The sequence below is a fragment of the Protopterus annectens genome, chromosome 1.part0 (genome assembly GCF_019279795.1).
Source record: "Protopterus annectens isolate FY-2018-M chromosome 1.part0, PAN1.0, whole genome shotgun sequence".
NCBI classification, from domain to species: Eukaryota; Metazoa; Chordata; order Ceratodontiformes; family Protopteridae; genus Protopterus; species Protopterus annectens.
Window position 1 is genome coordinate 759,621,888 of NC_056725.1, and position 10,714 is coordinate 759,632,601.

Here is a 10,714-nt window from a genome sequence, read left to right on the forward strand (position 1 = left end):
ATGAAAGGGATATATATTTTACAGACATGATGTGGTTTTAGTAGGCAATATAGGAGTTGAGTAAGGAGGTGGGGAAAGGTGATGTGGGTGTGGTATGAATAGAGGAGGGGATAGGAGGAGGAAGGGGTGGAGTTTGGTAGGTGCAGAGGAAGTAGGTGTGGCTAAGTGGGTATAAACCTAGAGGTAGTGGGGTGGGTGGGAATTGGGGGTAGGGTAGGGGAACAGAGTGAGCCTGCAGGGCGAACGGAGTGGGTAGAGACAAAAGAGCAGAATGTGGAGTAAGACAATCAGGAAAATTGAGAGACAGCCAACAATTGAGAGACAGCCAACAGGTAAGTGTGAAGGCTGGAAAAAGGTGGATAGTATACAGAGATAGTGGGGAAGAATGGCAGGATGCAAGACTGTTAGTCGCTGATAGTGTGCCTGGTGCAGGAGATAAGGTGGAAAATAACTGTATAGAAGACTGAGAAGAGAGTGAAATGGGGGGTTTCAACAGGAAGTTTACAGGGGTGGCATAGGAAAATAAAAGTGGAGGGAGTATTATTTCTACAGGTACAAGGACCGCTCAGGAGAAAAAGTACTGTGCAGGGGTGGGTTATGAAATGCCACCTGGTGGCCACTCTTGGTATGGCAATGCTTTATCTAGTGGAGAGTGAGACGGGGAAGGGAATGAGAAGGACAATGCAGGGGGTAAGACTGTGGAAGTACAGGTTGAAGGCTGGAAGAGGGGTTTGGCTGCTGGCTGATCTGCCTGCTCAGTTGGCCTGGACTAGATATTACATAAACGTAATTTAGAAGAATTAACATACATATATTAACGTTGAGTTAATATGAATACATACTTTCAAAGCCTTATATAGGACACACTTTTCAGGAAGATATGAGGGGGTTTCTTCTGTGGTGTGCTACAGTTCTGAGGCTTTCAGAGGGGTGCAAGCAGATAAAATGTTGCTGGGACACTCAGGTACACAATGCTGGTAAAATAAAAAGGGAAAAATAATAAGTTAGGGAGAGGGAGAAGGTAGACGTCTTGTAAGAGGAAAGGTAGAGTTGAAAAAGTATTTATACAATTACAGTTAAATAAGTCTGGTCACTATTAACAGAATAGCATTTGAACTAGTAGACTGAAATGTATCATTTTACAACAGGAGGACATTTAGTAATACAAAGTGTCAATAAATGTATCATGGTCAATGTTTAGCACACAAGAGAGAAACATCAGTTGCAGATGCAGGCATATTTAAGTAGTAACTCTAAGCATTACTAATATAATTAACAGCTATCGTAGAAATGCAGTCTTAAATGTACCTCATTTACAATTTGTATCACAGCAAATATAATGTTGTGTAGTTTACTAAATCCATGTATTTTGCATCAGATAATTAAATGAGTAGCAAAGAGGGAGACTTGTTGCCAAGGTTAGTTTCAGAACCCCAAACACGTTAGCAGGGGGTCACAACAGACAGCATTCAAACATTGAACAGTGTAGGAGGCAAACAAGGAGTCTATTAGGCGGGGCTGCCTTCAAAACGCCAAACCAAATATAAAAAATAGGTACAACTATCAGTGAGTACAGGCGCTTTGTAAGCACTAGCATTAACAGCTTAAGCACCAACTTAGACACTAACTGGAGATTTGCATGTAAATTAATGGCGGGTATACCAACCCTGGGATAAAAAGACAAAAAAGGAACAGCCGCTAACATTAAACAGTAACTACCACCAAGGCTAGGCTAGCTGGGGGATATGTCGATAGTTAAGCTAGTAAATCCAAAAATACATAACAGAAAAAATCATTACGAGAAGCAGCCACGAGCGCTTGTAAGGCGCTATCAGAAGAACATTTAACAGTACAGGTTAAATAGCAATGCAGTCAATGCTTGCAAGGTGCTATCATAAGAACCTTTAACAGTACAGGTTAAATAACAATGCAGTCAGTGGGGTTAAATAATTAGGAATGCATCTCAGAAATAAAAAAACAGAACAATACAAACAAATTACGATACACTTACTAGTTCCTGCAACAGGAGCAGGACGCTCAACAGCCAGGTGAGGGGAGGAAGAAGAAAGATGGCGGCAACAGAGGAGGGGTATACTTATAAGGTGTAGAAGGGGGTAGGGGTGCAGGGGGAGGGGTAAGTGATTAGTGGGAAAGTAGAAAAAGAAACTCGAGAGAGATAAGAGGGTGAGAGGTAAGGAAAGGAAGCCGAGGTTGAGTAATAGGAGCAGCTAGTGTGTTAGAAAAATATGTATTTGAGCATATATAAAGTGCTAGTTAAAAAGCAATTAGTGTATAATGCATTTTATTCTATTATTAATATGGCAATAAGAATGATTTTACATGTAACTGCTTGAAGCTTTGGAACTGCAGTGTATTTGAACTCTGACCCTGGCAGTAGCCAGCTCAGCAAGCTTATGTTTTTCACTAATGATTATCTGCTGGGTCAGGAAATTAAATGTATAAAGCATTGAAAATCTTCTTCTCCTTCCTTTGGGACAATTGGCCTTGTAAATGTTATCAAGATAAGACGCAGCTGTTGGAAGAATGTTGCAAGAAGAACAAAGAAGTGTATTACAAAACTGAACCAGCTATTGTGTTCAAGCAGGCCTGAAACCTTGAAGGAGTAACATTTACAGAAAGACATTATAACTGACCAGGTGCTTTGCAAGGCTATATTATTCCCAAGGGAAAACTTTTTTTAGAATATGTAACATCAGCAATCTTTATGAATAGGATGTTGTGAACCATAGTGATGTAGGTGCCCTGTGACTAACCACGTCAGAAAGGTGGGCACAAACTAGAAAATAGAAACTATAAGAATTGTGTACTTCCTGTATCATGTCAGACAAAATTCTGTACTTGTTTGTTTTTTGCCTCCTGGTGTACACTAGTAAACCTTTGCATCTGAGCCTCCTGTGTTGTTATCTTTATTTTTGTTTAACAGTTTGGTCCTTCTTGAATCGGAAACCCTCGGACAGCTACAGATCAGAGTGTACCAGTGGTCGAACACTGCACAGGAGAAGCTACCGAAATGGTTCTTCTTGAAATATAAAAGACCTCCGACTGAATTGTCGTTTTGAGAGGCTGGCCACTTTCTGATCTGCGACCGAAGAGCGGTCTCGAACTGGTCGACTCAGGAGGCTCAGGTAGGGAGATACTTGCCTTTTTTCTGTTTTAGATCAGGGACTAGGTTGCAGTAAATACTATTGTCAGAAGATTTGTTATACAGATCAGGGACAAAAGGAAATTACTGTATATTTTGTCAGAGATCAGGGAAACAGAATAAGGTAGGCAGTCATTCTAGATAAACTGTGTAAGGAACTGAAATACCACGTGGTGAAAAGGGTTACGTAACATTTTCTTTTAATATGGGAAATCAGTGCACTAAAACATCGCGAGATCCGGCCCTAACTGAAGACGCAAAATATATGCAATTACAACGGGCTGATAATGTTAGGTATTATACAAAATGGGTTAATAAATACAGATTCGATGGTAAATTGGATAAAATTTCATTAGTTAAACTCTTAAAACAACTTAAATCTGATGCAGAAGGTCAGGCAAAAAACCAGCAACGATTAGGCATTCCTCAGGCACACAGGTGGATTGAGGAAGTAAACCGAAGGGAACAGAAAACCAAAAATGCTAAGACATTATTTTTAGATAAAGAGGATAATAATATAGTAATAGCGACGACTCCTCCTCCCCCGCCCCCTCCGATGCCTTTTTCAGGGTATGAAGCAGGAGGACAAGCTGGTCCACCTCCACGTTATCCTGATGTCACAAGAACACTAAAGCCATTTGTTAGAGATCCTATTGAAACTAGGTCCCAGACACGTAAAACACTTGGGGATACAGATTTGTATCAAGTAGGGAAAAGCACACTAGAGGAAAATGAGGAAGAAATCTGTCCACTAATCGAGGTACCAAATCCTCAGGCAGGACCGGAAGGGCAGGACCCAACTCTTCTAGTATACAGACCATGGACACCGGAAGATATTCGGAAAGCTACAGAGGGAATCCCCCATCCAAAAGTTAATTACACAAAGTTTTTACAAGATTTACAAGGTATGAGACTAAGTTACCACTTGAATGGGGAAGAAGTAGAAAAGGTAGTTAGACATAGAAAAGGTAGTTAGACAAATTGTGGGTCCAGACTGGCACATGATTTGTGGCACCTGGAATCCTTGTAATGCAGAGCTTAAACCACTCCCACATAGTGACGCAGAACTAGACAACAGAGTAAAAGGTATTACAGACCGAATTTCCGAAAAATGGAAACCTAGAGCAGATTGGACTTGCATTAACCAATGCATACAACAAAAGAATGAAACTGTAGATGGGTATTATGGTAGATTATTGGAATGTTTCAATAACCATAGTGGTATGGCTATTCCTGAAAATCAGACACATGATACCTCGTATGAACAGCAACTGAAAAATGCGTTTTTAAAAGGTTGCATTGCACCTATCAGTAGCTTCATTACGAAGCATATGATAGATCATCGAACAAGTAGGCTACAAGCCTTACTTGAATATGCTAGACATGCTGAAAGACACTTTAATAGTAAAAAGAAAAAGAAGACACAAGTCTTCACTGCTGAAGACGGAGCTGAGGTTTTTGTAGTACAGTCCGGTAAAAAGGGTAAGAAAAATGCCCAGGGAAACAGACAATCTGACAAACGGTCAGAAGATTTTGAAGAGAGAAAAAAGAAAGGAGAGTGCTTTAAGTGCGGAAAGAAAGGACATTTACTGAGGGATTGCAGGCAGAATAAAAAGGTGACTACAGAAAGCAAGGATGATGAGGACTGACTATATGATAGTGATGAAAGTCAGAAATCATCAGAAAAGGCTAACAAACAAAGAACAAATGTAAACATAGTAGAAGGAATAGAGGAAGTGCAAGTAGATATAGAGGATGAAGAAAGTGAAATTCTAGATTTGGCATTACTGAGCTTGGAGCTCTATCTGGCAGACACAAAACCGGAAGTCACACTTCTGGTGGAGGGGAGGGAAGTAAAATTCCTGTGTGACTCAGGAGCGTCACGAACTTTGATACACCCCTCCAAGTTACCAGAATATTCCGAATCCCCTGATTATATATTAGTAAAAGCAGCAAACGGACAGCTATATAGGGAGCCACTCTCCCATGATATAGGAATAACTGACCCTGTTTCAGGTATGACTCAGAAAAGTAAAATCGCAGTTTCTGCAAAATGTCCAGTAAACCTACTGGGAAGAGATCTTATGCAGATATTTGGCATAGCGGTAGTTCCCACTGTGCAGGGTATGGAGGCACAAAGACAAATGGATACTTTCGTGGTGCGACCGGAGGGTGAGACTTTTTACTGGTACAGCCAGGACCTAGTTACGACTGGTCCAGGAGCGGTAACCGAGGAACTGATGAATGTAGCCATCAGTAAGGCCCCCTCCCTTGACACTGATCAACAGCATTTGTTACACTGTACTCTATACTACTGTAGCATGCCAGGACCTGATAAAGAATATGAGCAAGAATTATTCCAAAATCCTGCTAACAGATTAGTATTACAAACCTTGTATTGGGATACTGAGGGAAACAGTGTGGTAAGCTGTTCATTACCTCAGGAATTCATGACACTGTACAAATCTAATCGACTACCGCATGTCAGCTTAATGAAAAATAAGAATATGAAATGGGCAGACTTAGGAGAAAAAGTAACAAGGTAGGAAAAACAAACTGATTTAGAATTATCAGAGCAGGGAATACAAAAACAGAAATTGAACTGGTTAACACAGACACATCCAGCTGTACACTTACAAACTAGTGAAGACAGCTGATTAGCGTTCTTATTAGAAGAAGAAGGAGAAAAAGCCTTGTGTGATATACCAGAGATTCTTTGGTCAACAGGCAAATCAGATGTAGGACTTATTCGAACAGCAGGACCAGTTACTATTACACCAAAATCAGCATTTAGACCACAAAAAAGACAATACCCCCTGAGGAAAGATGTGGAGCAAGGAATCAAGCCTATAATAGCAGCATTACTCAAGGAAGGAGTACTGGTAGAATCTCTTGATTCACCATGTAATACCCCTCTATTTCCTGTTAAAAAAGCAAACGGGGATTGGCGGATGGTACAGGATTTACAAGCTGTAAACAATGCAATAATACCTAGAGCACCTACGGTGCCAGACCCACGCACCTTGTTGAACGATTTAAAGCCGCAACAAAAATATTTTACTGTAGTAGACATAAGCAATGCTTTCTTTTCAATACCTATACATCCTGATAGCAAGTGTTGGTTTGCATTTACATTTCAGGGTAAAAGATATACCTATACTCGGCTACCACAGGGATATTGTGAAAGTCCAGCAATATTTGCACAAGAAATGGCAAGCAACCTGGCAGGGTTTACCCCACCAGGAGGTAGTCAGATTCTACTTTATGTAGATGACATTTTGCTAGCAGCCCCCACCCAGCATCAATGCAGGGAGGATACGATAGCATTATTGAAATTTTTAGCAGCACAGGGACATAAAGTAAACAAAAGTAAGTTACAACTTTGGAAAAAACAGGTCAGATACCTAGGATATGTAATATCCAATGAAGGTAGAATATTAGACGAAGACAGAAAAACAGCAATTTTACAAGCACCTAAACCAGCAACCAAGAAGGAAATGATGTCCTTCTTGGGAACAACTCATTTTTGTCGAAGCTGGATATCAAACTATGCCTTAGAATCTGCTTCACTGGCTGATTTAATATATAAAACACCCAATAGCAGCACAAGATATATTACAATGGACACCCGAAGCAGAAACAGCTTTCTGCAGAGTAAAACAATTGATAGCTTCTTCATTAGTTTTAGGACTTCCGAATTACCACAAAAGATTCTTTCAGACCATAGATTGTAAACAGGGATATATGATGTCAGTTCTGACGCAACAGCATGGGGATAAGCAACGCCCCATAGCTTACTATTCATCACAGTTAGACCCAGTGGCACGGTTGTTGCCTCACTGTGTACAAGCAGTGGTCGCAGCTGCAATGGCAGTACAGGCTTCGGCCTCAGTGGTGTTATTCCACCCTCTCACATTGAGAGTGCCTCATGCAGTCGCGATAATTTTACTGCAAGAAAAAATAGCATATCTATCTCCTGCTAGACATCTTTCATGTATGACCATACTGCTGAGCCAACCTCATATGGTAATTGAACGTTGTACAACATTAAATCCATCAACGTTACTTCCAACTCCTGTGGATGGCACGCCGCACTGCTGCCTGCAAGAAATTGAGCAAACAACTTTGCCCAGACAAGATCTCACTGATATGCCCTTGGATGATGCCGAGGTGACATTTTACGTGGATGGCTCGTGCAGAAGGGGTCCTACAGGAAAAAATCTAGTGGGGTATGCAGTGGTTACAGATACAGAGATCTTAGAAGCCCAACCTTTACAGCATAACCTATCTGCTCAAGCAGCAGAACTGATAGCCTTAACACGGGCTTGCACTCTAGCGAAAGATAAATGTGTAAACATATATACTGACAGTCAGTATGCTTTCTCTACAGTGCATGTTTTTGCGCAACAATGGAAAAATAGGGGAATGATAACATCTAATGGCAAACCGATTAATCATGCGCAACTTATTTTGAACCTATTAGATTCTATTCAGTTACCTACTAAAGTAGCTATTTGTAAATGTTTAGCTCATACAAAACAACTGGATAGAATTTCAAAAGGAAATGCAAAAGCTGATGCAGCTGCAAAGCAAGCAGCCTCAGACTCAGAAACTCTTCTTTTAACTGAGGAATTACAACTCTCTGAGATTTTAGATCTAGAAATGCTAAAAACAATGCAGACACTAACTACAAAAGCAGAGAAACAAAAATGGGAGAAACGAGGTGCAATCCTCGAAAATGGACTGTATGTCTCCAAAGAGAAAAAAACAATATTACCGTCTAATTTATTTAGATATGCAGCTTTGTTGAGCCATAGGCAGTGCCATGTCTCAACAGGGGGGATGGTACAGTTAGTAAATCGAGTATTCCAAACATACGGATTCATAAATTATACAAAAAAATTTTGTGCAGCATGCCATACTTGTAACAAACATCATGCACAAGGGGCATGCAAACCCAAGCAAGGGAGTTTTCCTACACCACCATATTCGTTCCACACTATTTGTATGGATTTCATAGAGTTGAATAAATGTGAAGGGAAAAAATACTGTTTAGTAATTATAGATATGTTTTCCAAATGGGTAGAAGCTTTTCCAACTAAAAATCCGGACGCAGCAACCGTGGCAAAAGCCCTAGTAAAAGAAATAATTCCTAGATTTGGCATACCGGAAAGGATTTATAGTGACAATGGGACACATTTTGTTAATCAGACGATCCACCAGCTTGGGAGATTCTTTGGAATCTCCTTAAAGAATCATTGTGCTTACCACCCACAGTCTGCAGGACTGGTGGAAAGGTACAATGGAATTCTAAAAAACAAATTGAGGAAGCTAGTGAGTGAGACACAGAAAAACTGGATTTGCTGTCTGCCTTTGGCACTGCTGAACATGAGAACAGTTCCAAATGTAAAGGGTTTGACTCCCTTTGAAATGATATTTGGAAGGGCATATTATGTGCCACAGTGGAAAGCTCTCATGCCTGCAGAACTAGAGGCTGACAGCTCATTAGCTAACTACATGAGAAAACTGTTAACAAATAAAACTGTTTTGCAGTTGAACTCTTTTTCAGATAAAAGACAGACCAGACTGCTAGAAGCAGTGCTGACTCCGGGGACCTGGGTGTGGCTGAAGATTACGAAGAGGAAGAATTGGGCGAGTCCAAAGTGGGAAGGACTGTACCAGGTACTGTTGGCAACGCCTACTGCAGTCAAAGTTGCTGAGAGGACGTCCGGGGTCCATCTAACGCACTGTAAACTGGTAAAGAATTTTCAACTTGATAAACATTTTGGGACTGATACACAACAAAGGCAGGATGGCCAAGAGCAAAACGAGTAAAAATACAGATCAACCCCAAAGATGTTGTTTAATCATCTTGTTGACTATGCATTTATTGACTATGATTGTGATGACCTTCCTTTTGTTGTGGTTTTTCCTACATGTAACCACACAAGTGAAAGTGGAGAGGCGGATGAACTGTCTATAGACTGGCATCCAAACTTTAACACATACCTAGCTATGAAGCGTGTATATGTAGAGACTATGAACATTTCAAATTGCTGGGTTTGTACTGCTATACCAACAGCATATGGAGGACTGTTAATGTCCGCTGTCCCCTTGGGGATAAATGAGACTTGGGAGAATTTACTTTTTGATACAGGATCTGTAAGATCACAGGACAAAATTGCATTGTATTTGCCTATTACACAGAAGGGAATTGTATGTTTTTATAAGAATGATACACTTCAAGTGGGTTGGAGTAACTGTAATATAACCACATCTTATAAATGCTACATTAAAGTTAAAGATAGAGGCACTGTTTGTAATACGAATTATGATTCATATTTGAGTTTAATGAAAACAACATTAAGTGATGTGCAGAGAAATCCTGTTTTACATAAACAACTGTCTATTATAGACAAGAAAATGTTTCATTCAGAATTAACCTGCATCAGTACTAAAGTAGAAAACTGTTATTTTGTTTGTGGGAAAAAGGCATACAAATGGCTACCTGAGAACTGGTCCGGCAGTTGTTTTTTGGGTTATCTGGTTCCGGCCATAAGACATACTGCAGAATTACCTCTGGGTAAGATATGAAATGTGAGAGATGTAGCCCGGAAACCTGAAGGTCCAATCGGAAAAACTGTAAATCCAGTGGGACAAATTGAAGCTGGTTGGAAAGACCATCATTCCGTAAAGAATAAAGAAAAATTGACTCATATGGACTTGAGTGACAGTGTAATATCTTGGGCTGGAATACTTCCAGCATATGGAGCAGTCAAATCGATCTGGGAGTTGAGAAAGCTGTCGAAACTTCTTGAAGTAATGAGTAATGCAACTTTTTCTGCTCTGGAACTAGTGACTGATGAACTGAATGCAATGAGAACTGTTGTGCTACAAAATCGAATGGCTCTTGACTTCACCCTAGCGGCGAGAGGTGGTACGTGCATGCTTATCAAAGAAGAATGCTGTGCGTTTATACCAGACAATCGACATGAAATTAATGACCACCTAGAGGTAATACAGCAGGTATCGGCCACAACTGAACCAGGCCCAAACCCACTGATGAACTTTTTCCAGAATCTGTTTGGTGGGTGGGGTTTTATCCTAATGAACATCTTGATTGCTATTTGTGTGGGTCTGCTCCTATTAGGAGCATGTGCCTGTTGTGGGATTCCCTGCATGAAAAGATTAATCAAAGATTTTATTGATATATCTGTAACTGAAACTTTGTACCAAGACATTGAGTTAGAAAAATAAATTTCAGATGAAATTCTTTCCGAAGTATAAACTAAATGACTTACCTGGTTGAAAGTCCTTAAAGGAGAAGGCTAGGGGACGAAATGACACTGTTTATATTTCAGAATAGAATAAAAGTATTAAAAGGGAGGAAAAATGTTAGAAAAATATGTATTTGAGCATATATAAAGTGCTAGTTAAAAAGCAAATAGTGTATAATGCATTTTATTCTACTATTAATATGGCAATAAGAATGATTTTACATGTAACTGCTTGAAGCTTTGGAACTGCAGTGTATTTGAACTCTGACCCTGG